A 27794-nucleotide genomic window follows, 5' to 3' on the forward strand; every position below is an offset into this window, starting at 1 on the left:
TTCTCCATTTGTCAAATTCAGTCTTAACCCAGAGCTTAGGACTTTGACCATAGTACTATAAGTGCATACTAGCTCCTGTTAATCTAAGATGGTATGACTTACATAAAAAATATTGCTTTTAATTAGTGTAGATTTAATATTTTATGACATGGTATTCTGTAGAGCATCATACTTTCCATGTGCTTTTTAAACAGAAACATTAGAGATACTGATCCTATATCTCTTGTGGAAATGGATTCCTCAAATCCAGGACTTGGGTCACTGAGAAGCAGTGAACCTTTACCCTGAGTTATTTACAATTTTAAAAACTTGTAATTACTATCACAGGTGTACTGGGTATAAGCTGAACCACAAAAAATAATATATTTTCATTTTTTAGCATTTTAAATTGAAAAACAGATATGTTCATTTGTCCATAATACCAATCTCAAATCTATAGCAAAACAATCGAAATGTAAAATGCTAAATTCAAAATGCAATTTTCTTTCTTTTTTCCCATTTGTTTACTTGATCTATATCTGTGCAATTTGAGTAACCATACCATGGTATTTTAATGGTTGATTTGGTTTTACCAATGGCTAAGTCAATGAACTGCAGAATATTGACTCTTTATTATAAATGGTGCCAGAAACCAAGTCGACCCTGAATATAAATAGACAATTTCTCTTTTGGCTCTAGAGTAAAAATCAAATATATCTCATATATGGGGCTGCTGGCTCACCATATTATGTTTAATTTGCATATACATCTATAGACCACTAGGTAAAATTATTTTTTGTTCTAACTAGTATATGTTTTATTGCTTCATTTAGTGTGTTCAGTTAACCATACCTAAAGAATGGAAATAGCATTTATTGAATTCTAGTTATGTAATTGGTAGTATGTGAATTGATTCTAGTTTTTCTAGCTACAACAACATTTAATTTTTACAGCCATTTTCTCAGAAGTTTTTTTAATAGAGGAGGAAACTGAGTCTCAGGAAAATGATTTAACTTCAACAGATTGTACATGTATTAAATTTGAGGAGTCATGTTAGGGCCCAGCATTTTTCATTATTTTTTAATTCTAAACTATCTACTGAAAAGAGATTTTTCAAGAATTATATTATTGATTAGATGGATTATTATTTTCAATTTTGACCTCTGGAGAAGCTATTCCATAAGGATTATCACCATTTTTTAAAAAGTGTGTTTGTGGTTTTTTTGTTTGAGATCCTTTGTGCATCTAGTTAGCTATAAATCCAGTAATCCTGTGGAATTTTCTGCAGAGAGATGTACAGGCAATGATGATTTAGAAATTATCTGACAACTGATAGTAACCAAGAGCATAGGATTTCATCTTTTGTTCTGAAATTAGCCATTTTCCAGTTCTAATGTGCACATTTTCTTTGGGTTTTCTGGATTACTGCTTGATTTTGAATTAATGTCTACTGGCAAGTGATTTCAAGTCATATTTCCTTCTCAGATCTCTGTAGCAAGTTCTGTATATGTGCTTCCAGCTGACTAGTAAGTGTGTAGCCACCTGAATACAGAAATGCCTACAAACAAAACATACCAACTACTGAACACAACTGTTCCCAGACTATTTTTGCCTATCATGGTGGACGACATAGTCATCTTCTGTACACTCAGGATTCCTGGGCCTTGCCTTTAACACCTTACTATCCAAATTGAGTTATCTCCTTTCTAGTTCCTATATCTTATCACATCTTTTTTTTTTTTTGCATCTGCACAGGAATATAATTCTTGCAATTCACCACCCATGCTTTTCTTGTGTTCATTAGCCTTCAAGCTCATACATGTGTCTTTTAAGATTTGCCTTTCACTTCCAGTCCAACAAGAAAGTTCTTTTGAAAATTAAAAATGATCATAACTCCTTTGAATGGCTCATCATTACCTTCAGAGTAATGTCCAGACTATTGAACATGGTTTGCTGGTCTCTTCATAGTTTAATGCTTGCATTTCTCATTCATCTTTTGCCCTTTTTTAAATTGCTATACTCCTCTGATCCATCCACAATACCATTCTTTTTCAAAGATACTTTATTCATGTTAACTCTTAGACTTTTGCATATGTGTGAAAATAATCTTTCCTCCTTTCTGGTTAAGGTTCTAGTACAACTTTTACATTTTAGCTTCTGTATCAGTTTCTCTTCAGACCTAGCCAAAATCATCTTGTCTTGATAAGCTGTTAGTCTTTGTGCTTTTATATCACCCAGATTTCCCCTGTTGGCATTCTTAGGACATTACATTACAGTCAAAATTATTCTTGTTTTATGTTCACATGGGTTATAAGCTTCTTCAAGGCTGGGACTTGCTTGGTATATAGCTCTCTGTGTTTTGTGTCTGTCTTTCTCTCTGTTTTTTTTTTGTTCCATCTTCCCTAATTTCTGTTCTCCCTCCTATAATATATACAACTAATTTGCCTTCTTCGTTCAGTTACTTTCCTCTGTTATAACACTGCCTGTATTCAAAGCATGAGATTTTACAAAGGACCTTCACATTCAGTGTGATTTTCTGCATTACAAGTAATTCTTTCATTTGTTTTCTATATAAACTTAAGGCATGTCATTTGCTTCTGGAAATTTAGGGCCAATGGTTTTATTAATTTAAAATTTATTGTAAAGGTGATGTATAGAGGGGTTATATATGTAAAGTAAGTCCCTCTAGATTCTGTTCTCCCATTGTCTCATATTCCAGGTTACTTTAGAAGTGGCATGAAATCATTCATATGCTTTCAGCATATGTAAAAAAATTAAAATAAAATACAAAAGAAAGAAAAATATATGATATTGAGTTTACAGGAAATAGGCTTATGTAATCTTTTTTAAAAAGCCTGAAATAAAAATATCAGATTTCAAACACTGAAGACTAGTCTTACGTTGTAAGGCGTGGTTAATATGTAGTGTTGATTAAGCACATAGACAAGATGGTTTTGTAGACACAGAGAATGTTTTAAAGTATGAATACTTTTTTTAAAGTGAGATTTTTCCGGAAAAACATCTGTTTCTCTTTTGTGGTGCAGAAAACAGTATTTTTTATTCACTATTAACCTTTAATATATCAAGAGAAATCTCAAATATGCCTTTTCCAATTATACTAGCAAGTGATGAAAGAGAATTACTATTTTCTAGCACATTATAATAAATAGCGTCCTGGGATAATTGACCCCTAAATTTTTCTCCTAAATCAAACAACCCAATCCTCCAAATACAAAATTAATCATTTCATTGATATTAGCCTTCAATTCTTACTCCATTAAATCTCTAAGTTCATACTGGAGATGGCATAGGAAGCAAATTAAAATGGGATTCTTATAAGATAAGAAAGATAAAATTGTGTTTTCTGAAGAAGCAATTTAATCTTAATAAATTATTTTAATATTCTTTCTTCAATGAGGCATCACATTGACCATAAAATGAAATGCATAAAGGGCACTGGTTGAGGAAACTGAGTTACAAAGAGATCACTGCACCCTTGAACAGTTATACCTGCAATAATTTGCTTCATAAATTTTTATGTTGCATTTTACATTTTTTAAGAAAGCAAGTATTCCCAACAGGGTCATAACTAGAATTGTGACTGTGTGAGAGCAACTAAAGGGAAATTATGTTTGATCTCTGGAGTATTTAGCTAAATAGTTTTAAATAGGACTTTGTTGCTTTGTTGAAGATAGATTAGCATCCACAGAAAAGATGTTCCTTGAATGTAAGTCCCTGTTCTCAGGTGATCCACACATGCAAATGCAGCATCACAAGGAGTCAAGTGTCAATTAAAAAGAGCTGGAGTTGGTTGCCAGTGGCTCATGCCTGTAATCCTAGCTACTTAGGAGGCTGAGATCTGAGGATCGCAGTTCAAAGCCAGTCTAGGAAGGAAAGTCTGTGAGACTCTCATCTCCAATTAACCACCAGAAAACCAGAAGTGGCATTGTGGCTCAAGTGGTAGAGCATTAGCCTTGAGCTGAAGAGTTGAGGGACAGTGACTGAGACCAGAGTTCAAACCCCATGATGGAAAAGAAAAAAAAAAGAGCTGGAAAATGGGGTTGATTTATCCATCTTTATAGAGTATTGAAACAATGAGTCCCAATGTTAAAATGTCAAACATTACTATGTACTATATGCTAAACTTGTGTTCTAAAGTTGTTACTTCCCAGTATAAGATCCCTTTCCCCATTTTCTGGGCAAAATCACTTTCTCTATTATAGGCACGAGAATATTTTCTGGAAGATATGATAATAGAACTGAGTTATTTGTCAAGATCCAAGACATGTCATTTGTGGCTTGATGATGATGCAGGCAGTCTCAATTGCCTCTTGATTTGTTGTTGTTGTTGTAGTTGTTGATCGTGGGGCCTGAACCCAGGATCTGGGTACTGTCCCTGAGCATTTTCACTCAAGGCTAAAGCTCTACCACTTTGAGCAACAGCGTCAACTTCTTGTTTTCTGATAGTTAATTGGAGATAAATGTTTCAAGGACTTTCCTGCTTCGTCTGGCTTTGAACTTTACTCCTGGTCCTCAGCCTCCTGAGTAGCTAGGATTATAGGTGTGCTTTTGGATTGTTGTTGTATAGCACATAACAGTTATTCATTTAGTGGCAGTTTTGTTTCTCTAGTTGCTTTCTGTACATGTTGTATGATGTGGCCTTGGCTATAAGGGAGTGGCATGATTAAATAGTCTGTTTAGCAGTCCATGGTCTTCCATAGCCAGAAAATCTGTTGACAATAAAAGCAGGCTGATTAAACAAACAGAAACTTGGTGTGTAGGTCTTTCTTCTGCCCACCCTATTACTAAAGGAAAAACATCTTGAAATGGTATCTTGATCTATGTCAGTTTGTAGAAACTTATACTATTTTTTCCTTTTAGGAGTCAGTCTACTCTTTCTTAGTGATAAAAATAGTAATTTAAAGAGTACTTGTCATAGGTCATAGAACTATAGTGTAACTAGAACTTTGCTGACCTCACCTGAGTATAACTTTCTGTGATCTGATATAGGCTAAAGTGTGAATGAGCTCTGTGGACTTGGTGGACTTTGAAGAAGTAAGAGCTTGAAGCTCACCTTCTTCTGTCTTGGGTTCACTGTAAGTCATTGTTTCACTGTTAATCAGGATAGTCTCAAACAAGGTTATTAACAAGGAGGAAGACATTAATCAGGAGATCATAAGATGCATGGATAGGCTCTCTTGGAACAGCTCAAGGACCTTGTGCTCCTGGAATAGGGAAATTTTAACCCAATATGAGGTTGATTGGGATAATTTCTTTGATAATAAGCCACCTTGAAATCTCACTGATTTTTAGCAATTTTTAACCTAAAAAGTATTTTTTGCTCCTAAATCTCCACAATTATTGCTGCAGGGCAGTCCTTTTTAGATTCTAGCTCAGACTATTTCAATAATCTCCCAAAGGGATTCCGTATGTCAGCCTGACATATGCTATTCTATTGTAGACTTTGCTACTAGATAATCACATGCTTTTCTTTATGTTTATGTAGATGTGACCGTATGGCTTTTTTAGTAGCCTAACAATTCTTGCAGCATGAAGTCCAAAATCCATAACATAGTACACAATTCCTTCAATGAGCTGAACTTCATCTGCTTCTACCACTAGACTAGATTCTTGTAAGAAGGACCAATTTATCCATTTAAAAATTTCCCAGGACCTAGTATGGTATTTTGTATATAGTAGTAAATATTCAAGTACATTTTAAATTGCATTGAATTAAGTTGTGTGGAAACAATACTTGGAAAGTTGAAGTTCAAGTTCATTGTGTAATAATTGTCTTTGATGGCATTTGTGGCCTGTGATGTAATTTTTGTTACCCTGGAGAAATTCTCCTCATGTTTCCTTTCTCGCTGTTGGTGAAGATTATACCCGCTGCTACTTTATTCCTGAAACTGGATAACCTTCTGCCTTGTTTTTGTGTAGAGTGACCCTTTTGACAGACCCTGTGGCTTTGACCCTTTAAATAGTAGAAGTTTCCTGGTGATTTTACTCGGCAGTGGATCGTGATATTTAGAAAACCCTTCATTGGGCACCTTTGATTCTCCAGGGATGCCCATAATAAATATTTGCATTATTAAAAGAGTTATGAGCACAGTATAAAAATGAGTACACAAGGAAGTTACCATTTGGCTTTTGATTATATCTGCCCAAATGAAAAATGAATGAATGTGCAATTAATAATAAATGTCCTTGTGCTCTTGTTTTAATTTTACCTCATCAGAGAATGTTAGAATTAAAGTGGAGCCAACTTTTGCTTTGCTGCTCTATTAAAGACAAAATGTGGCCCTTGTTAAGTTGCTTCATTCAACTTCATAAGACCTAGAATTCTAAGACCTGTTTTAGTACTTATCAGCTCTGAATTTCATGCACAGTGTTCTCTATTACTTTTATTGTCCTTATTTATAACTGAAAATCATCATGTGTATGTTACATATTTCCTGATGCCATGAAATTAAATATTTACATGATAAATATTTATTAAATATGCATACTGTTGTGCTAGCTAGTGTTTTTTTTCACTGTAGATATGAAGCAGTATTTTCCTTTAACAAAATTGAAATAATCTGTCAGAAAACACTAGCTCTTCTAAATCCCACTATATTTTTTTTCTATTTGAGAAGATAAAAAATTCTTGGGAATAAAAGTATCTTGCTCTATGTCTAGCCTTCAGAGAAAGGAGAATGAGTATTTTGATAGGTATAGAGTGGAATTTCACAATCTCCCTTTAGATTTTCTTTCATCTCTTGATTGGCATGACTGTAACTTTATTTTTCATCAGGAATACATTTTCTACACCTATCTGGATTTCCACATACCAACAACTTGACCATTGCCTCTCTTTAACACAACAGAACTTCCAGTTCTTCTATTCAAAGCCATTCTTTACTAAAAGATTATGCTAAAGTCAGTCTCTCATTGACATACAAAACTCTTTCCTTCTCAGACTTTCAACATGCTCCCACGGAAATGATCCAGATTCCAGAGAAGTCATTACTAGTTTAGTTAAGTATAAAAACTCACGAGTACTGTCTAATGTGGTTCCCTGGGGAAGATCGGAAGTCTTTCTTGCTTAAAGTTGATGGCTGCCAACAAGCAACAGAAGAGTTTATTTTCCAAATCAGGAGAAACTACTATGAGAAGGTTCATTAAGAGAGCCTAATTCAGCTGCTGGCATCCCCGCCCCTATGATTTTAGTCTCCAGAAGGCTTTGAAATGTTTGAGAGGTTTTGAAAGTGAAATCCTTGTCTTAACTGTGTTATCTCTGAGTCTTTAACATTTAGTGATACCTGGACCACAAAGGATACTTTGATGATTGAGCCCTTTGAATTCTGTTGTTATTTTGAATTTAGGTTCACATGCTATACCTTTGCACTGTATTCCTAACAGGACCTTCAGAAAGATGAACTGAGGGTTGACAGGTGCTAGGCTCTCCACTCATGACCCTCCCTATAGCTCAAGCCCATTATGTCCCCACATTATAACACATGTATATGTGCAAAGAATGGCATCGCTACCTCTCCTAATATAGATTTGCTTGGAAGATATACAAATAACATTGTTCAGCTTTTAAAATATTTGTTATAGGTCAATATACCTTAGATTATTGAAATGAGGTTTGATTTTCACATCAGTGTGGAGATCATAAACAGGAATGAGGTATTTACATACGCTAGATAGAATGGGTAGAGTCTATCCCATAGGAAAAAAAAAACAAATGAATCACTGTGGTAATAATGAATATAAAGACAAAGGCAACCTCTGTGTGTGTGTGTGTGTGTGTGTGTGTATGTAATTCATAATTTAATTGAGAGCTAATAAAAGGGTGTGAATATTAAAGAAATTAATGCAACATGCTGGAAAAGGTTTGGATTTACTCTTTCCTCCTCCCAGGGCCCTTAAATATTAGGAGAAACAAACCCAAGAAACTTTTATATAGTAACATTGATCATCTTATTACATTTGTAAATAGTCTGTAATCTGAGGTGTATGTGTGTGTGCGCGTGTGCGTGTGCGTGTGTGTGTGTGTGTGTGTGTGTGTGTGTATTAGGGCTTGAACTCAGGAACTTGTGCTTGCCTGGCTTGTTCATTTGACTTACATGCTTGACTAATTCACTAACACTCAAATCATACCTCCAGCCATGCACTTTTTCTGGCTATTATATAGATGGAGTCTTTGGAGTTTTCTTCCTAGGCTAGTCTTAAACTCTGATCCTCCAGATTTCAGCCTCCCAATTAGCTAGATTACAGGCATGAGATACCAGGCCTTGGCTCATCTGAGGTTTTAATAGCTCTGCTAGAGAGTAGTGTTAATGTCAAGGCACACAAAGAATCAAAGATCAGGTAGGTGAAAACAATATCTTGTCTTATCTGAATACAAAGTATAGTACCTAGAAAAGTAAAGCTACTGTCAGAAGGGTAGTAACAATATAATTTGAGAAGGAATACACCTAAGACTTTCTATATATGAAATCTCTTACTTCTTAGGAATATTTTGACCGTTTCTCAGATGAAAATTGAAGTACTACAATCATTTTCTCAAAAGGGTCACAAGAACACAGTCCTCTAGCAAACAGTCACAACATCAGAGTTAGGTGGGTAAGGTCTGAAAGGAAAGAATTAATCATCTTTAAATTAGTCATCTTTAAAGGTTGGTAGGAATGGGAGAGAAAGGAAAGAGTGAAGAATGTGGAGGAAAAAAGACAGAGCTGAGGGAGAATGATGGGAAAGAAAAGAAAATAGAGAAAGAGAAACTTTCTCTTTTGAGAAAGAATGGAAGGAATTTGAGAAAGCATGGAAGAGAAAAGAGAGAAAGTGTGAGAAAGAGGAAGAAAAGAACAGAAATATTGAAGAAGGAAAGGACAAAGGAAAAAAAACTAGTCAAAAAGCACAGGACTTTTTGTAGAGAAAATCACCAGGAAAATAATGCTAACTTGCCTCTAATTAGTGTGAAATTTCTTTTGACAAAATGAACATCCCCTCTCCCCTCTTTTAAAAGGCACTACCAGTTGAAATTGGAACTGTTTACAAGGCAGACTAAGTTACATGTGAACAACGCTATCAATGTTCCAACACACAGTCTTGCACTGTATTGTGTATCCACTTAAGAAAAACTGGCTCCAATTAGGGATCTCCTGTCGAGCATCTTATTTATCAGCTCCCAGAACAGCTGTGAGCCATTCAGAATGCCACCAGTTTTTCCTCATTACACTCTCCTTAGAATTACAGATGTGCCTGCTCATCCCTAGGGAGCCACGATCCAGTAAACACATCCTCTATGTTTCAGGGGCTTCTCTGAAGAAAGCCTGTGAACATGGATGCCATGGTCAGTTGAAGTTGGCTTAAGGGATTTAAAGCTGTAAATACCCCCTGTAATTTCTTGGGAAAGGCGAGCTGATAATGAAAGGGATTTAGGATGTGGGGATGAAAGGAGGGAGCAGGTTAAAATGACACATTTTTGTTTTCAATCAGCTTTACCAAACAAGTTGTAGTGAGAATTTGTGACTGAGGAGTCGCTGCTGGAAGTATGCACTTCATTGTAGCAAGTTTATTCAGTTAACAGATAAGGAAGCTGCGGAAGCAAGTGAAATGGAGGGAGGAGAGCAACGTATTTAAGCTAATGTTCATATTTTTACTTTGATAGGACAAACAATTGCTTCTTAAAATCTTGTACCGTGAATTGTTCCCACACCTCATGAATGACTTAGTAGGGACCCTGGGCACCAGTGGCTCACACCTACTGTGATTTTGGCTAATTAGGAGGCTCAGATATGAGGATTGCAGTTCAAAGCTAGGCAGGGAAGGAAAGACCATGAGATGTTTATCTCCAATTAACATCCAAAAAGCCAGAAGTGTTTACGTGTAGATTTATAAGCACATTCTCGTCACTACAAATGAGGGAAATCATGCAACCTATGTTTCTTTGGCTCACTTTGCTTAGTATAATTTTTTCTCAAGTCTTTCCATTTCCTTATGAATGGTACAATATTCTTCTTTCTGGTGGATTAGTAGAATTCCATTATGTATATATACCACATTTTCTTGATCCATTTCATCTACTTAGGGGTATCTGAATTAATTCCATATCTTGCCTACAGCAAACCATGCTGCAACGAACATAGTCTTCTGGTGGCTTTAGTGTGGCCTTGTATGTGTTCTCTTGGATAAGTGTCCAGGAGTGGGAGTGACCCAGGAGTGGATAAGTGACCCAGGAGTTGGGTCATAAGAAATCTCTACGTTTAGTCTTTTGAGGAACCTCCATACTGCTTCCCAGAGTGGTTGAACAAATTTACATTCCTACCAACAGTGTAATAGAGTTCCCGTTTGGCCACATCCCCGCCAGCATATGTTACTATTAATTTTTTGGATAATGGCCATTCTAACTGGGGTGATGTGGAATCTCAATGTTGTTTTGGTTTGCATTTATTTTATGGCCAGAGATGTTGAACATTTCTTCATGTATCTATTGGCCAATCTTACTTCTTCTAAGAATGAGAAGTCTCGCTTTAAGTCTTTTGCCCATTTATTGATTGGGTTGTTGAAGTTTTGAGGGTTTATTTTTGGGGGATTTATTTTTGTGAGCTCTAAGTATATTTTAAGTATATGAAATCTTTATCTGATGCATAACTAGTAAAGATCTTCTCCCCTTCTATGGGCTTTCTATTTATCTTGCTAGCTATGTCCTTTGTCATGTAGAAGTTCTTCAGTCTAATACAATCCCACTTATCCAGTCTTTCTTTGTTTTGTTGTGATTCTGGACCTTTACTTAGGAAATTTCAACCTGTGCTTGGAAGGCCCAGTGTTACCCCTAGCCCTTCCTGTAATATTTTCACAGTACCCAACCTTACATTGAGGTCTTTGATCTATTTAGAATTGATCTAGTGCAGGGTGATATATGAGTATCTAGATTCACTTTTCTGCACATAGGTAGCCAATCAAGAAAAGGAAACAAGAGATACTTTTTAGTTGCTGTTTTTGTTTTCTTTTTGTCTTATTTATTAGTTTGCTTGTATTTGAGAGGGTAGGGGGCTTAGGAAAGGTGGAACAAAGGGTGAACAAATACAACATAAACTAGACACTATGTTGAAAATGAACTGTACATCTGATGGATGGGGGCAAGAGGGAAAATGGGAGTGAGGGAAGGGTAGATATAATTAAAAAAGAATTTTACTCATTACTTGATTCATCTAACTGTAACCCCTCTGTATATCACTCCAATAATAACAAAAATAAAAAATTTAAAAGCCTGAAGTGGAGCTATGGCTCAAGTAGTACAACACTAGCTTTGAGCATGAAAGTGTAAGGACAGTGCCCTGGTCCTGAGATCAAGACACAGGACCACAGCCCTCTGCCCTTCCCTTCCAAAAGAATGACTTAGTAGGCACTGAGTAATGCATTTAATGACTTACTCTCAGAAATAATTTAAGTATTAATAAGCCAAGTCATAGTTTTATTTATTATTGCTAAAGAACAGAAGGCTCTTGTCAGACATGGGGTATTTGGAGAAAAGAAACATACCATCAGAGTCATAGAATTACTTATAAGATCTATTGAGAAGCCAAATGTGGCAGTTGTGGAGTGCTGGTCTTTGGTTTATTCACTTCCCAGTGTAATTGGCTCTGGGTAGTTTTCACACTGTTTGGTCTTTGTCATGTGACCATCTGTGGCCAATGGGATATCTTGGATGCAAATGGAGATATGACAAGTACTTGTTTGTTGGGGCTTTCTTCCTCTGCTGCTCTTGGAAACCCTGAAACTAGTTTGTATAGAAGCCTAGGCTTCTATACATTTGAGGTTCTAACAGAGATTAACAGAGCTAACCCAGACCATCCTGACTACTCAGAAGAATGACCAGTAGGTCTTGAGGGTCTTACTCTAAATAGCAAAAGCTAACAAATGTGAAAAGCCAAAAAATGAAGTGGCTTAGGTGGTGTATTGGAATCACATATCATCAGTATCTATCACTTTCTAGACACTACAAAATCCTGGAGGGCAAACTATCTTCCCTCCCTAGTTTGTATTGGGAATCAGTATTAACAGCAATAAAACAAGGTTATAAACATGGTCATAGATTGCTTAATGATGTGGATATGTTATGTACCACATAGGATTATGTAATTTGACCTAATGCCATAGGACAAATTTACACAAACCTAGATGTTTAGGTTCTTCAACATGACCTGATATATTCAAGAAATAGGACAAATGATAATTTGGACAAGGCTAATGAAGGTGTAACAATGTGGTGCAGTATTTTACAGTAAACCTTTTTATAATAGGTAGAAGGAGTACACTGTAAATAACAACAAAAGAGTAATATAATAACTATACAAACAAATTACATAATCGTTTATCATCATGGAGTATTATTTTGTGTATATAATTTCACAATATACTTTATTTGAATGCCAGCACATGTTTGCACACCAGCTTCATAAGTGAGAAATGTGTTGTGACAGCTATAGCATTACTATGCCATAGATTTTTTTTCAGTTCCATTAAGATCTTATGGAACTACTCCTGTATATATGGTCAATCATTGACTGAAACATTGTTATGCAAAAAAATAACTGCATCACAAATATAGAAGAAACTAGAGTACTGAAGTAGGGCACTTAACCCTAGTCTGGGAATATGCATCAAAGTGACAAGAAGCAGAGCCTTGATGTTTGGCTGTTGAAGTGTAGGTGAAGGGTAGAGGTAAGGCATGCAGAATAAGGGTTGGATGAGGTCCCTTACAGAGTGAATAGCACGTAGAAAAGCCTGGAGGTTAAGATTGTCTGCTGGAAATAAAAACATTTCAGGGCCAGGACTGACTAGAACATATTTGCTATCATCATAGCTTCAATGACCTTCCCTTGAGTTTCACTCGGGGACCTCCATGCTTTGTTTCTAAAGGTCTGGAAGACTTGCTTAAAATTTCCTTGAGGTTTATGGAAACAGTGCCAGTAAGATGATTAGAGACCTGTAGACAAGTGAATGCAGCCTATTGTGTGAGGAGATTTGTTACATCACTTTAGATAAGTACCCTGGGGCAGGCATAACCATGTTTGAATGTCCTTGCTCATTCAGTGGCAATTGTAGAGGGAAATGTGGCGCAGAGCAGTGCAAATGTCAGATGTGTGCTCCCTGATGTATGTTAACTATCAATAAGCACTGATGTACTGGCAGTTAAATTGCCTTGAGTACTTCACAGAATTATTTTAAGGATAAAGAAATAGCATTAAGGCATAAGGCATTAAATTAAACTCATCAATTGTAAGGTGGTCATATAGCTATAAATTATTTGCATTTGATGAGTATCATTATATCACTAACATGATTGGCCACACACATTGTATTAACATATTTCTAGATCAGAAAAGAAATAATGGAAATACCTCATAGAGGCCATCTGGATTTAGGAATATCAGCCTCTCACCATTACTGCACCATTTTGGAGATTTGCTGACTAATGTAATTGGCATCTTTCAATGTCTAGTTATCTATTCTATATTTTTCAACATCCTTATTTATTTGAAAAGGATACTACTGAGGAAAAGCTACTTAATTTTGGACATTTGATGCCAACACAGATTTACCTGGAACACAGACAAAAACTCACTAATTTTTAAAATACAGTATTTGTATATACTCAATCAAATTGTATTTTTACGTGAACTCCTAGCTTTGGAGTTAAAAATGCCTCTAATGGAAAGTAAAAATGATGATAAAAATAACAATAAAAAGTATTTGTAATACTTTGATGTACTTAATACTTGATATTCATTAGTGCTTCAAAATTTAAACAAGGACTGTATACCTAAACACAATGAAGGCCATATCTAGCAAACCTATAGCCAATATTAGACTAACTAGGAAAACACTGAAGTAATTTACTTTTATGTCAGGAGCAAGACAAGGGTGTTCATTCTCCCATTCTTATGTAATATAGTATTCTAGCCAGAGCAAAAAAGCAAGAGAAAGAAACACAAAAGATTCAAATGGAATAAAGTCAACCTATCCCTATTTTCAGATGGCATTATTCTGTACTCATAAGATCCTAAAGATTCTACAAAAATTCACATGTTTTATAAATGGTTTTCCCAATGAAGCAGTATATAAAATTAACAAATCAGTAGCTTTCCTATATATCAGTAATGAAGAGACTGTGAAAGAAATCAGGAAAACAAATTCGTTACAATAGCCTCAAAAAAAACCCACTTGAGTATAGCTTAGCTAAGGAGGCAAAAGATTTGTGTAATGAAAACTATAAAATTTAGAAGAAGCTAGAAGTATTTATGTTGAAGTAAATACTTTAGGTGATATTGTTTGGACTGAAATATGGTAGAGTCAAGGGAAAACTCAAATAGTATAATTTCTTAGAAAAGCAAAATCAAAGTTCAACGAATATTTGAAAGAGGTGGAGTGGGGCCAAGGGGAGAGGGGTAGACAAATGAAGAGAAGGGGGGAGAATGCAGTTAAAAATTCAGTGCATATCCTATAAAGTTAAGAAAAGCGAGGGAAGGGAGTAGATTGGGAGGGATGGGTGAGAATGTTGAAAGAGGCAACATTGATCAAGACATATTATAGTCATAAACTGCTGTGTTAGATGGCAGCTCCTTTGTACAGCTACTTAAATACAATGAAAAATACATGATTGGGAAAAAACAAAGGCAAGCAAAAAAGAAATTGAAGACACTGAAAGACCCAGAGACCCCTCCCAATGTTTTAGATCGCCATAATTAATATGAAAATGGCCATACTACCCACAGCAATCTATAGATTCAGTTTAATGTGCACCCAAGTCCCAAAGTTATCCGTTGCCTGAATAGAAAACAAATCAGTCCCAAAAGTCATATGGAAACATTAAAGATCCAGAATAGCAAAAACAATCGAGAAAACCCAGAAACACTTGAGGTATTACATTGCTGGACTTCAAGTTATGCTATAGAGCCACAGTAAATAAAACATTATGGAACAGTCACAGAAGCAGACATAAAGACCCATGGCTAGGAGGTACAGAAGCAAAATCACATAGTGATAACTGTCTAATATTTGATAAAAGGGCCCAAAACATACACTAGAGCAAAGACATCTTCTTTTCGGTGGTGGGAAAACTGGTTATCTACAAAATATTTAAATGAGTCCTGTAACTCTAACGCTGTACAAAAATCAACTCTAACTGGATCAAAGATCTTTTTTTTTTTTTTTTTTTTTTTTTGTCGGTCGTGGGGCTTGAACTCTGGGCCTGGGCGCTGTCCCTCAGCTCTTCAGCTCAAGGCGAGCGCTCTACCACTTGAGCTACAGCGACACTCGGATCAAAGATCTTAATGAAAGAACCAAAACTCTGAATCTCCTACAGGAAAGAAAAATCTAGATAACATCAATGTAGGTAATCATTTTCTAAATAGGAATCCAGTTGATTACCCAGGAAATGAAAGAAAGAATAGATAAATAAAACTGAATCAAAATAAAAAGTTTCAGTATTTCAAAAGAAACAATGACTAGAATGAAGAGAATTACAGACTGGGAGAAAATCTTGTACAAGAATATACAGAGGGGCTGGGAAGGTGGCTCAGTGGTAGAGCGCTTGCCTTGCATGCCTGAGGCCCTGGGTTCGATTCCTCAGCACCACATAAGCAAAAAAGAAAAAAGCCGAGTGGTGCTGTGGTTCAAGTGGTAGAGCGCTAACCTTGAGCTGAAGAGCTGAGGGACAGTGCCCAGGCCCAGAGTTCAGGGCCCAGGACTGGACGCCCCCCCCCAAAAAAAGAATATACAGAGCTCAAAAATTAAATAGTATTAGAATAAGTAAAATAACAACACATTCTGGCAAGGATATGATGGGGTGAGGGGAAGTAAGTCATATATTGTTTGTGGGAATGAAAACTAGTGAAGCTACTATAGAAATCAGTATGGAGGTTCTGCTAAACACTAAAATTCGATCTATCTTATGACCTACTTGTAGGCACTGAATGAATGTCTAACAACATACATGAAAGATGCCCTCAAACCCATGTTTAAAATGCAGTTCTGTTCCTAACAACCAAACTGTGGTATCAGATGAGGTAACCAGGGGCTCATTAGTGTGTGTGTAATATTCTCAGCCATAAAGAAAAGTGACATTATGTCATTTGTAGGAAAATATATGAAACTGGATAGCATCATTCATGTTAAGGTAGCTAGCTAACCAAGTAAACATTGCATGTTCTCTCTCTCTCTTTCTCCCTCCTCCCCCGTGTGTGTGTGTGTGTGTGTGTGTGTGTGTGTGTGTGTGTGTGTGTGTGTGTGTGTGTGTGTGTGTGTGTGTGTGTGTGTGTGTGGTCCTGAGGATTGAATTCAAGGCCTGGGCACTGTCTCTGGACTTCTTTTTACTCAAGGCTAGCACTCTACCACTTGAGCAACAGCACCACTTCTGGTTGTTTCTGGGTAGTTTGTTGGAGATAGGAGTCTCATGGACTTTCCTGCCCAAGCTGGCTTCAATCCATAATCCTCAGATCCCAGCCTCTTGAGTAGGTAGGATTACAGGTGCAAGCCATCCGGCACCTGGCTATGATGATGATAATGATGGTAACGGTAGGGGTAACGGGAGGACTGACTAGGGTGGGAACTAGGCCAGGCAGAGGTGGGAAGAGGGGATACCGAGGATGGAGGGGGTCAAAGGGCACACACACATATATGAAATAGAGCATCTATTGAGTACATACACATATACATGATACGTAGATTGAATAAAGCCTAATGAAACCCACCAAACTCTATTTGTAAAGACAGTCTTTCTTCATTTTTGTTCAAAATGGTTTAAATGACATTGAAGCAAATTCCTTCAGTAGCACTCTGTGCTGAGGAAGTGCTTGTCAAGGCCTCTATCACCAGAATGTCAAGTACCTGTTGCCTTCTTGGATAGGGATGAGTCCTAAAGTAAGACCAGCAGTACATTTTATTTTTGATAGATATATAAACATTTGCATTTCATTTGACATGACACTTCAACGTACACAAGGCATTATAATCATTTCTGAGTAATTCACATATTCATCACTTAAAACATCTATCATTTCTTTGTAGTGAGATCATCCAAAATACTCTCTTCTAGTTTTGTTGAATAGAAGCTATATTCCTATTAGCTTTAGCCACCCTATTGTACAATAAAACACCAAAATGTGTTCTTTCTTCCTAACTGTAATATTGCACCTCCTAACAAACTCTCCTTTGCCCTCCCCAGCCTCTGACAACCATTATTTTATACTCACCTTCTACTTTTACTCTTTTTAGGTTGTGTAGATCAGTGAGATTGTACTGTGATTGGCTTATTTCATTTAACATAATATCCTACCGGCTTACTCATGTTGTTACACATACACCATTTTTCATTCTTTCTATAGATGAGGAGTATACCACTGTACGCATGTAACACACTTTATTTGTTCATTTGTGGTTGACTCCCTGTTGTAGGTATTATGAATAGACTTGAAATAAATATGAAAGAGCAGATATCTTTTGAATACACAATATCATTCATTACCTTTGGATACATATCCATTAGTAGGAGTGCTGGATCATATATTAGTTCTATTTTTTAAGTTTCTCAAGGAACTTTCATATTGGAAAACCGTTGTTCTTGGAATGTAATTTTTGCTTATTAAAAAGCATGCATAGCAAAAATGTATGCTTAGAGACCCTTCCAGCAGTGGAGGAGACCACACAATATTTCAAAGGCAGCATAGCTTTGGTTCCTAGAGGACATGACTTAAAGAAAATGTTGATTTATATAATCAAAAACCAATATTCAAGAAGGAGTCTCAGACTCTGGGTAAAAGCAAAGCATGTGAGGTTTCTACGAATCCCAGCTGTGGAAAGTTCATTGATTTTTTTGAAATTTTGGGATGTTTCATCTCTCTTTCTCCCTTATAAAATTTCCCCTAAAGTTTTATTATGTACATGTATATATGAGAAAGCAGAGCGAAAGCTAGTGGATTGGTGGTACCATTGCCTTGGCTTTTGACTGGCACCTGCCAAAGACTCTCTTGAGCGAATTGAAGTTTAAAATTTTAAACAGTAAGCCAGGCACAAAGAAACATAGGTCCCATAGTTTTTCTTATTTGCAATAACTAGTATATGTCTGAGACAAGCAGAAAAGGTCAGATAAGATGATGTTAAGCAAAATGAATCCCAAGATAAAGACACAAGTTGTTTTTTCTTTCTTGCTATTGTTTCTAACATATTTATAAGGTGATTTTTTTTGTTGCTTTGTAAGTTCACCCCCCACGGTATAACCCATTTTCACTGTATTTGATATTGGTATAATTTGGGGAGGGGACGGGAAAAAACAAATTGTTTAAATAGGGATACAGGTTGACCTATTGCAACAATGAGATGTATAAGACGCTCTGTCGAAAAACGAATTTTACAATTTAGGTGCAGGGTGCGCGTGGGCCGGGAGCGGGTTGGGGGGGGATTTAGTTGTGGAGATGGGAGGGAAGGGATGGTAGGGGAAAAACAGAGGAGGCAACAATGCTTGATAAGAAATGTACTCATTACCTTGCTCATGTGATTGTAACCCCTCTGTACAGTATTTTCATAATAAAAACTTATTAAATTATTTTAAACAACTATTTTTCTGTCCAGGCAGGTGACCTACTCACTAACTAGTATAGATACAGTCAGTGGCTGTTTCTACTTAATATTTATTAGAACACTTCAAATAAGCAGGGAAAAGCTTCCTAGAGGCAATTAATGTTCGCAGAAAAAAATATTTATTTCAAAAGTGTTAGACACAGTTCCCAAATTAGAATCTATTTTATTTGTAAGATTTTAATGTTCCAAATATATGCTTGCCAAAGGTGCTTTTGAATCTTCTCTCTTAAATTTGATTTGGCAAATTTTGAGGTGCTAGAGAGCAATCTACTTTGCACATAATGAATTTCATACTTAGCCATCTTGAAGAGAGTAAGTAAAATCTCGCACCGGAGTTAACCAAAGGCTAAAAAATGGTCACCTCATGAACATGAAACTGTCAGAAAGATAATGGGGAAAAGACCAACTTCTATTTGATTGAAAATACCTTTGCCCCTTATACTGATACATGATGTGTTCATTGAGTTTGATGTATAGCACCCAACCTTAAGACCTCAGAGGCTGTAGCACAAATGCATATTTTATTGTTCAAGAATCTGCATGTCTCCTCATGCTTGCTGGCCTTGGCTCTAGGTTAAGTGAGGGTCAGGGTCAGATCTATTCTATCTGTTTGTTCACCCTCCTTGGATTTGGGCCGCCAGAGGCATATTTTCCTCAGGACAGATGGCAAAAGTGCATGAGGCCGAACTATGCACACAGATCATTGAAAGCCTCTGCTCCTGTCTTGTCCCCCACTGATCCCTTTCACAAAGCAGGTCAACTGACCAAGTTTGACATCAGTGGAAATATGCTTTCCCACTTTGCTCCACCATACAGGGTCATAGCAACTTTAAATCACTTGCCTAATAATTGAATACACACTTATTCTTAGATTATACTGTTATCATTTAATTCAGCACAGTTTCTACTTTAAAAAGGAATCATCTGTTCACGTGCCTACCAAACAACAATATTCTTTTTTTCTAATTTTGATGCTTTTTTCTTTTTCTTTTTTTCTTTTTTAGTAAGTTTTTTTATTGTGAAAATACCATACAGAGGGGTATGAGCAAGGTAATGAGTACATTTCTTATCAAGCATTGTTGCCTCCTCCTACCATTGTTGCCTACCATCCCTGCCCTCCCATCTCCACGACTATACTCTCCTCCTCCCCAAAATTGTAAAGTTCATTTTTCAACGTAGCATTTTGTGCATCTCATTGTTGCAATGGGTCCACCTGTATCCCTATTTAAACAATTTGTTGGGTAAAAAAACAAACAACACTATTCTTAAGGAAGATATTCTATTTTATTCTTTATGTCCACTTCAAGCATAGCATTTATAGATTGCATATACAAACTTGTTTCTAATGAAAGAATAGTGTAAGAAATAAAGTTAATACAATAATCCTAACAACATACTGAAAGCCTGGTCAAATGGTGGAGAATATACATATAACATGTCTTACCCTACAAAATATAACATGGAAGTTCTTGAGATTGGAGGCATAGCCCAGGTGGTAGGGGGCCTGCCAATGAGTAAAAGTGTCAGATACCAAGTTAGAGTCCTGGGCTCCGACAAAAAAAGAAAATATATAATAAAATCTCTAAACAGGAAGCATTGTAAATCCTCATGTTTATATTACACAGTTATAGTGACTTCAATGAGTGCATTTTAATCTGTTGTCACTGATAATGAAAATAACCATGGACCCTTAAATTATTTTAATCCACTTGATGCTGAGTCTTTTCTCAGTGGTTTTCATATGTAATGACGTCACAAGAGAAACTATTGTTAAGAAACAAAGGAAGCATTTGTTTAAAAAAACAACAACAAAATACTAGTGCCAATTATATAACATTGAGGTCCTGCATTTTAATTGTAATAAATAGTTCTTTTTAAAAGTGCAACAACAAGGAAGCAGCCTTTCCTAATTCCAAAGGTCCTCATTACAACCTTTTCCTAAAGACTTCATATGTGTTCTTGTGTTACATAATTCCTCATGGCTTTTAAGATTTGAACTACTTATCTAAAACCTAACCTTATATGCAGGAGGAGAACAGAAACATTTTTTCTATTTATTTAAATGCTTAACAAAATTTGAAATAGATACATATCTTATCACAACTTAAGATTCAAGTATGCACATGAATACCAAATGCACAAATACTTGTGTTTTTCTATTGGTACTATCACAGGTAGAAGTTCTGATATACCACTACAGAAATTGGATAGTAAGCCTTCACTGTCTCTTAACACACATTTGTCTTCATACATGTCAAAATCTGGAAGATGGGAAGTGTGGGTAATAGTCTCTGCTATGTCAAACTTAAATCCCTAAAGACCATTCAGCCTTCTGTGGATCAGATAGTTGTAGAAATCCACAGACAGTCTATTTATAGATCATATGATCTTTGAATGTCTTCAAAGATCATAAAGTTAAATTCTCTGAGCCATGCTTTTAAAAAATCCTTCGTATGATCCAAAAGGGGTATGACAAGGATTTAGAAAGATACTTCAAGCACTTGGCTTGAAGCCAAGTGTCAGATAAACTGTAAGCCACAAAATGGCCATATAACATTAAAAGAGAATTTAAAAATCCATTAAATTGCATTCATATATTTAGCACTAAAACTAGGTTGAAGTAGGACACAAAACCTTCTTTGATCACATTTACCGCTAAAGCCCCCAACATATCCATGATTGAGGACTTACATGACACACCCTTATAAATAAATCATGAAAACCTGAATGACAAATTGATGTTGTATGGCAGAAAAATCCTGCAGTATGGAGTAAAAAATAATTTATTGAGTGTATACCTCAGACAAATAACTTTTCTAAGCTTTATTTTTTGACTGGTAATGATAATACTTTACTGAAAAATACTGGGTTCTAAGCAGTGTATTAACCTGTCAACATTTTTGTACTTTAACTCATTTATTTATGATTCAGTTACAAGGTACCAGCTGTGGAGGAAAATCCTAAATATAGCAGAACAAATGTTATATCCCCTACCCCAACTTGCTGTCACTGAGCTTATTTGCTCAAAGCTAGCACTCTACAACTTGAGTCATAGCTCCATTTCCAGATTTTTGGTGGCTAATTGGAGATAAGAGTCTAATGGATTAGTTTGCCTGGACTGGCTTTGAACCATGATCCTCAGATTCTCCTGAGTAGCTAGGATTACCCCACCCAGCTAACTTTCATAGTTTTAAGTTAGATATTAACAGAAAAAAGGTGAAAAAGGCTTTGGGGAGGTATAAAAATAAAGATATGTAACTAGGATTAAAAGAGATGTCTTGTCTCCTAAAAGCATCCTCCTATAGCTATCTACAGATGATCATATAAAATGATGTCTGTTGAAATGAACTCCAAGAAATGGAAAGAAGAGAGTTTTTTATTTCACTTTTTTCTAGTAAATCACTATTTCCATCTCTCTCTCTCTCTCTCTCTATATATATATCTATGTCTGTATCTAGATATATATAGTAAAGATACTGTACAGAGGGGTTACAGTTACAGGAGTAAGGTAATGAGAACATTTCCTATTGAGCACTGTTAACTCCTCTTTTGTTTTTCTCCTACTCTCTCTTCCCTTCCCATCTACCCAATTCCTCCCTCCCTCCCCTTCACAAGTTGTAAAGTTCGCTTTCAACAAAGTGTCTTGTACATATCATGGTGATAATGGGTCAGCCTGCATCCTTGTTTCAGCATTTTGTTATTTGCCTTCCCCACCCCAAATTAAAGATGCAGGGCACTGGAATTAACTACAGTGAAAACAGGGCTTATACCATGGGGAAGAACATACAAAAGAAACAAAAAAGCATATAACATATTAAAAACAACAGTGACAAAGATAAAACCTTTTATTTTACCTTTTGTGATTTGTTTTGTTTTGTTTTCCCCCTTTTGTCACTGTACTTTTTGTCTTATTTGTACATTTATCTGTTTTGGGGAGGGTAGGAGGAAGCACAGAAATAGTGGGACAAACTGTAAGCTAATTCAGCAGTGATACTCATTACATACTATGTTGAAAAGAACAATACAACTTGAGGGGGGTTCAGGAGGGAAAAAGTTGGGCAAAAATGAGGGAAGAGGTGACAGTGTTCAAAAAGAAATGTACTCATTACTTGACCTATGTCACTTTAACCCCCCTTTACAATAAAAATAAATTTAATAAAAGCTATCTTTTCTAGTGAGGTTTGTTTAAATTTGAGACTTGATAGAGGATATATAGCCAAGTAAAGAATGTTCTACAACTTTGGCGGTGGGGGTGGGGATGGGAAGGGATGGATGGGAAGGGGAAGGCAACAATGCTTGCTAAGAAATGTACTCATTACCTTGCCCATGTAATTTTAACCCGTCTGTACGGTATTTTCACAATTTTTTTTAAAAAAGAATGTTCTAGATATAGAAGACTGCATGTTTGAAGGCTATCATAAGCACTAATACTCCAGAGAATGCACATTAAAATATGAGTCTTATTTCACCACAAGAAAGCTGTTCTAATACTTAACAATTCTGTACAAAGCAGTTGAATTCTTGAAGGCATTGGTAGAACTGATGGGCTATTTCTAAGCAACCTTGAATATTTTATTAACTGTTCTGAAACTTTGTTTTCTCATTTTGGAGATAGTCTAATGCCACAAATAACATCCATATCTTGACTAATTCTATGCATGAGACTCTTCTGGTCGAAAATACTCTCAGAATTTTTTTTTAGAGTAGTTGTCAGCTCTTTTAAAAAATCCAAATTCTTCTTGATCTTCATCTACTGAGGGGCATCTGGGTTGGTTCCGTATCTTAGCTATGGTAAATAATGCTGCGATTAACATAGTTGTGCTGGCAGCTTTAGTATGGTCTTGTTTGTGATCATTTGGGTAAATGCCCAAAAGTGGGATTACTGGGTCATAGGGGAGCTCTATGTGAAGTCTTTTGAGGAACCTCCATACTACTTTCCAAAGTGCTTGAACAAGTTTACACTCCCACCAAGAATGCAGTAGGGTTCCCTTTTGGCTACATTCCCTCCAGCATCTGTTGTTATTAGAGTTCTTGATTATAGCAATTCTAACTGGGATGAGGTAGAAACTCAATGCTGTTTTGATTTGCATTTCTTTTGTGGCTAGGTAAGTTGAGCATTTCTTCATGTATCTATTGGCAATTCTTTTTTTTTTTTTGCAAAAAATATTATTTTTATTTTTTATTGAGATTTGCTTTTTGTGAAAATATCATACAGAGGAGTTACAATTACATGGGCAAGATAATAAGTACATTTTTTATCAAGCATTGTTGCCTCCTCCTTTGTTTCCCCTTCTTATCCATTCCCATCTACCCTCCCACCCCACATATCCCCCCTCCCCCTCCAAGTTGTAAAGTTCATTTTTCGCCATAATGACTTATACATCTTATTGTTGCAGTGGGTCCACCTGTATCCCTATTTAAATGATTTGTTTTTTCCTTTCCCCTCCACAAATTATACCAACATCAAACACAGTGAAAACAGGGGTTATATCGTGGGGGAGGGACATGTCTTCTTTAGAGAAGTTTCTCTTCAAGTCGTTAGCCCACTTATGAATTGGGCTGTTGTTTCTTTGAGGATTTAAATACACACACACACACACACACACACACACACACACACACACACACACACACACACACACACACACACACACACACACACACACACACACACACACACACACACAGTGGAATTCTATGCATCCAGTAGAGAATGACACCTTCCCATTTGTTAGGAAATGGAAAGACGTAGAAAATATTATATTAAGTGAAGTAAGCCAGACACAAAGAAATATAGGTCCCATGGTTTCTCTTATTTGCCATAACTAGTATACATCTAGGATAATCTTACCAGAAAAGTTCAAAAGCTATGTACATATGACCAGGTAAGATCATGCTAAGCAATATGAACCCCAAGATAGGGACACAAAAAGTTTTATCTTTGTCGCTGTTGTTTTTTAATATACTATGTGATTGTTTTTTCTTTTGTATGTTCTTCCCTCATGTTATAACCCCTGTTGTCTCTGTATTTGATTCTGGTGCTTTGCATCTTGTATATACATATTTCTAATTTGGGGAAGGGAAGGGAAATAACAATATGTTGAAACAAGGATACAGGTTGACCCATTGTAACAATGAGAAATACAAGACACTATGTTAAAAATGAACTTTACAACTATGGGGGTGGGGAGGCGTTGGGAAGGTGGGGAGGAAAGGGATAGTTGTAGGAGAAAAACTAAAGAAGGGGTAACAATGCTTGATAGGAAATGTATTCATTATCTTACACATGTAATTATAACCCCTCTGTACAGTATCTTTACAATAAAAATTAATAAAAAATCAAAATCTTTTTTGAAGGCACCTTACAATCTGTCAAGTGTTAAAATTTTAAAAAGTTTTAAACTCATTTTTGGATCATTTTCAGATGAATAAATCATGTGAGATGTAGTTTAAAAGTCAGAAGCATTCATAATCTATTAAGTTGTGTCTTTATCACACGATGACTGAACCCCAAAGATATTTCTTTTTTTATTCATTGTCAATAAAACAAAATGGCGAATGTCCTGTAAAATATGAACTAAAAAGGACCTATTGAAGTCAAAACAAAGTACTACATTATATGCGTTTTTCACAAAAAATTAAATACATGCACATTTTAAAGTACACATTTTCATTGTCCACAGAGATAGTCCTTCAATGGGAGCATAACAGTTACTTAACGTCCATGGTTCAAGATAAACGTTTCCTGAAGGTATCTTCCATATGAGCTGGACCCTCATATTGAAAACCACTGATGCAAGTTATTATGGTGAGTAACCATGCATGTGAAAATGGGTATCAGCATGAACAAAGCAAAAGATGTGGGTTCAGAACTTAACCTTGTCTCTTGCTATCTATACTACGTAGGTAAGGCACCAGTTTCCGTTTGAGAATTGTAAATAATAGCACTGTCTTTCTTGATAGTTTTGATCACGAAATAACCAGCCTGATAACCTCTCTGTAGTCAGTTATTCCATGCTTGGTGCTAGTGCTTTTAAAAGAAATCATATAATTTGGCAGTTTTATGTTATCTTCTAGGGGCCATTCAGAAATCTTTCCTCTGTCTCTGGTCAGTTAGCTCTCTCATGCCTCAAAACATATATTCTATACTTTAATTGCTCCCTTCTGATTTTTCCTGTGGAGTGTTCAGCCAATGTTCTGCCCATGTCTTAGTGAGAGGTAGAAGCTTTACTATGGTCTGCTGCCATGCTATGTACATTTCTATTTCTTCAGCCCCACTCTGCATTCAGAGACAAGTCCCCAGCTCTCTTGACAGAGGTTAATTCTTCTCATGATTTAAAACTCATCCTTGTATTTCACATGAGAGCTTGCTTGGTTTATGACTTATCCTCCTTACTTACCCTCCTTTCAGAGCCTATCAAACCAAACTCCCCCTTTGTCTTTTTTTCTAATCTGTTTCTTACCTGTCTCCTCCAATGAAAAAATATTCTCAACTTCAGTGCCTAGTTTTCTTTAAAATTTTCTGCAATATGTCTTCTCTTGGGCCCGCTGCACTATAAGCAGGACGGAAAACCATCTTTCACTGACCAATGTCTGGCGACTCCACTCAGTTCTCTTCAGTAACATTGAATGCTATTGAAGCCCATTTTAAGAACTAATACTTCTCACTACCTTTGCATCTCTCATAATTTGTTTTCATTCGGACCTCTTGGATTTTTTGTTCCAGGTAATTTATTAAATATTAAATATATTTCTTCATTTTAAATGTTGCTATCTTTCTACAATCTGTCATTAGTTATCTATTTTTTCTTTGCATCTTCCTTTTAAAGTTTTTTCCCATTGGCCTTACTGTTGCTACAAGCTAAATACAAATACATTCTCTCTCAAACTTGATTTCCCAAATTTCAGAATCATTGATCTACTTAACATTCACAACCAGATATTCAACAGCCATCTATTGGTTGATGTGTTCAAACTTTTACCTCTATTTCTATTCTTCTGAAATGTACTTCTTTGTGTTTGGGTCTATATCTTGACTTGAACACTTTCTTAGATTTGTTTTGTTTTTAAAATTACAGAAAAGTTTTAAATTCAGTTCTGCCAATTAGGAAATGAGAATAATGGTAGTCAGTAGAACACAATGCTATAGTAATAAAAATGTCTCCTATTTATTGCATATTTCTTATGGTCTATATGCCAAGCATAGTCCTGCTGTTATAAAAGATTTTTTAGGGAAGGAAAGTAGAGTGTATAAGTGGTTACTGCTATTTCAACTAGAATCCTGGGATTTGTAGCTTAGTTCCTTTTAAATTCCATTCTTACTGAAGCATAGAGACTCAGTGTCAATGCCTGCTACCGCTTTTCTGAGAGAGAGTAAAGCTTTTCTTCCAAAGTTTATATTCCCAGAACCCTAGGCGTTTTTCGTCCTTCTGTACCCCAAGTCTAATCCTTCAACCTATGGAAGAATGTATGGTGCATGCCAAATCCTCAAGTCAAGACACCTGGATCCTTAATTTTCATGACTAACATTTTAGTACCCCAAATTCTGAAGCATCTATGAAAGCTACCATTTAATTCTTCAGCCATAATCCATCATCACCTGATGGAATCAAGGATGAGAAATGTGTTTCTGAATTGTGTTAAGCATAGCCAACTTGTCTTAAATAAGATGGAATGGGGGACTGTCATGAACTTAGGAAGAAGTTATTTATTGTTGACAATCAATAGGATTAGTATTTGCCTTTCAATTTTAGTTCTTAGACCAGTGAGTTGTAAGTGATCTCACAGGATTTGCTTGGATTTCTGAGTAGATTGTGAACCTGTCTCTTGTAACGGGTAGCTTCAGTAGCATCAGGCTCATTGGGCTCACAATTTGGTGGTGCTGAACCTCTTTGTACATTTATTTTGCTTATTTGTTTGTTTGATTTTGCATTATATGCCTAATTTAGTTACTGAAAAACCTTTCCAGAAAAAATAACTTTAAACAAACACAAATAACATGTCAACAATTATTTGAATGATTGACACGTGTTCTCTGTGGATGTAAAGTTCTAACATTAAAATCAGAGAGTATTTGAGGATTGAAGGATACAGGCTTCTCAGAAATAAGAAGGAACCAAATTACTTAATTATATTTCCATTTGTGTAATAAAATTTTTTACGTATTCCAATTTCTTTTCTTAGTG

The sequence above is a fragment of the Dipodomys merriami genome, unplaced genomic scaffold (genome assembly GCF_024711535.1).
Source record: "Dipodomys merriami isolate MVZ:Mamm:240054 unplaced genomic scaffold, mDipMer1.0.p SCAF_41, whole genome shotgun sequence".
Lineage (NCBI taxonomy): Eukaryota > Metazoa > Chordata > Mammalia > Rodentia > Heteromyidae > Dipodomys > Dipodomys merriami.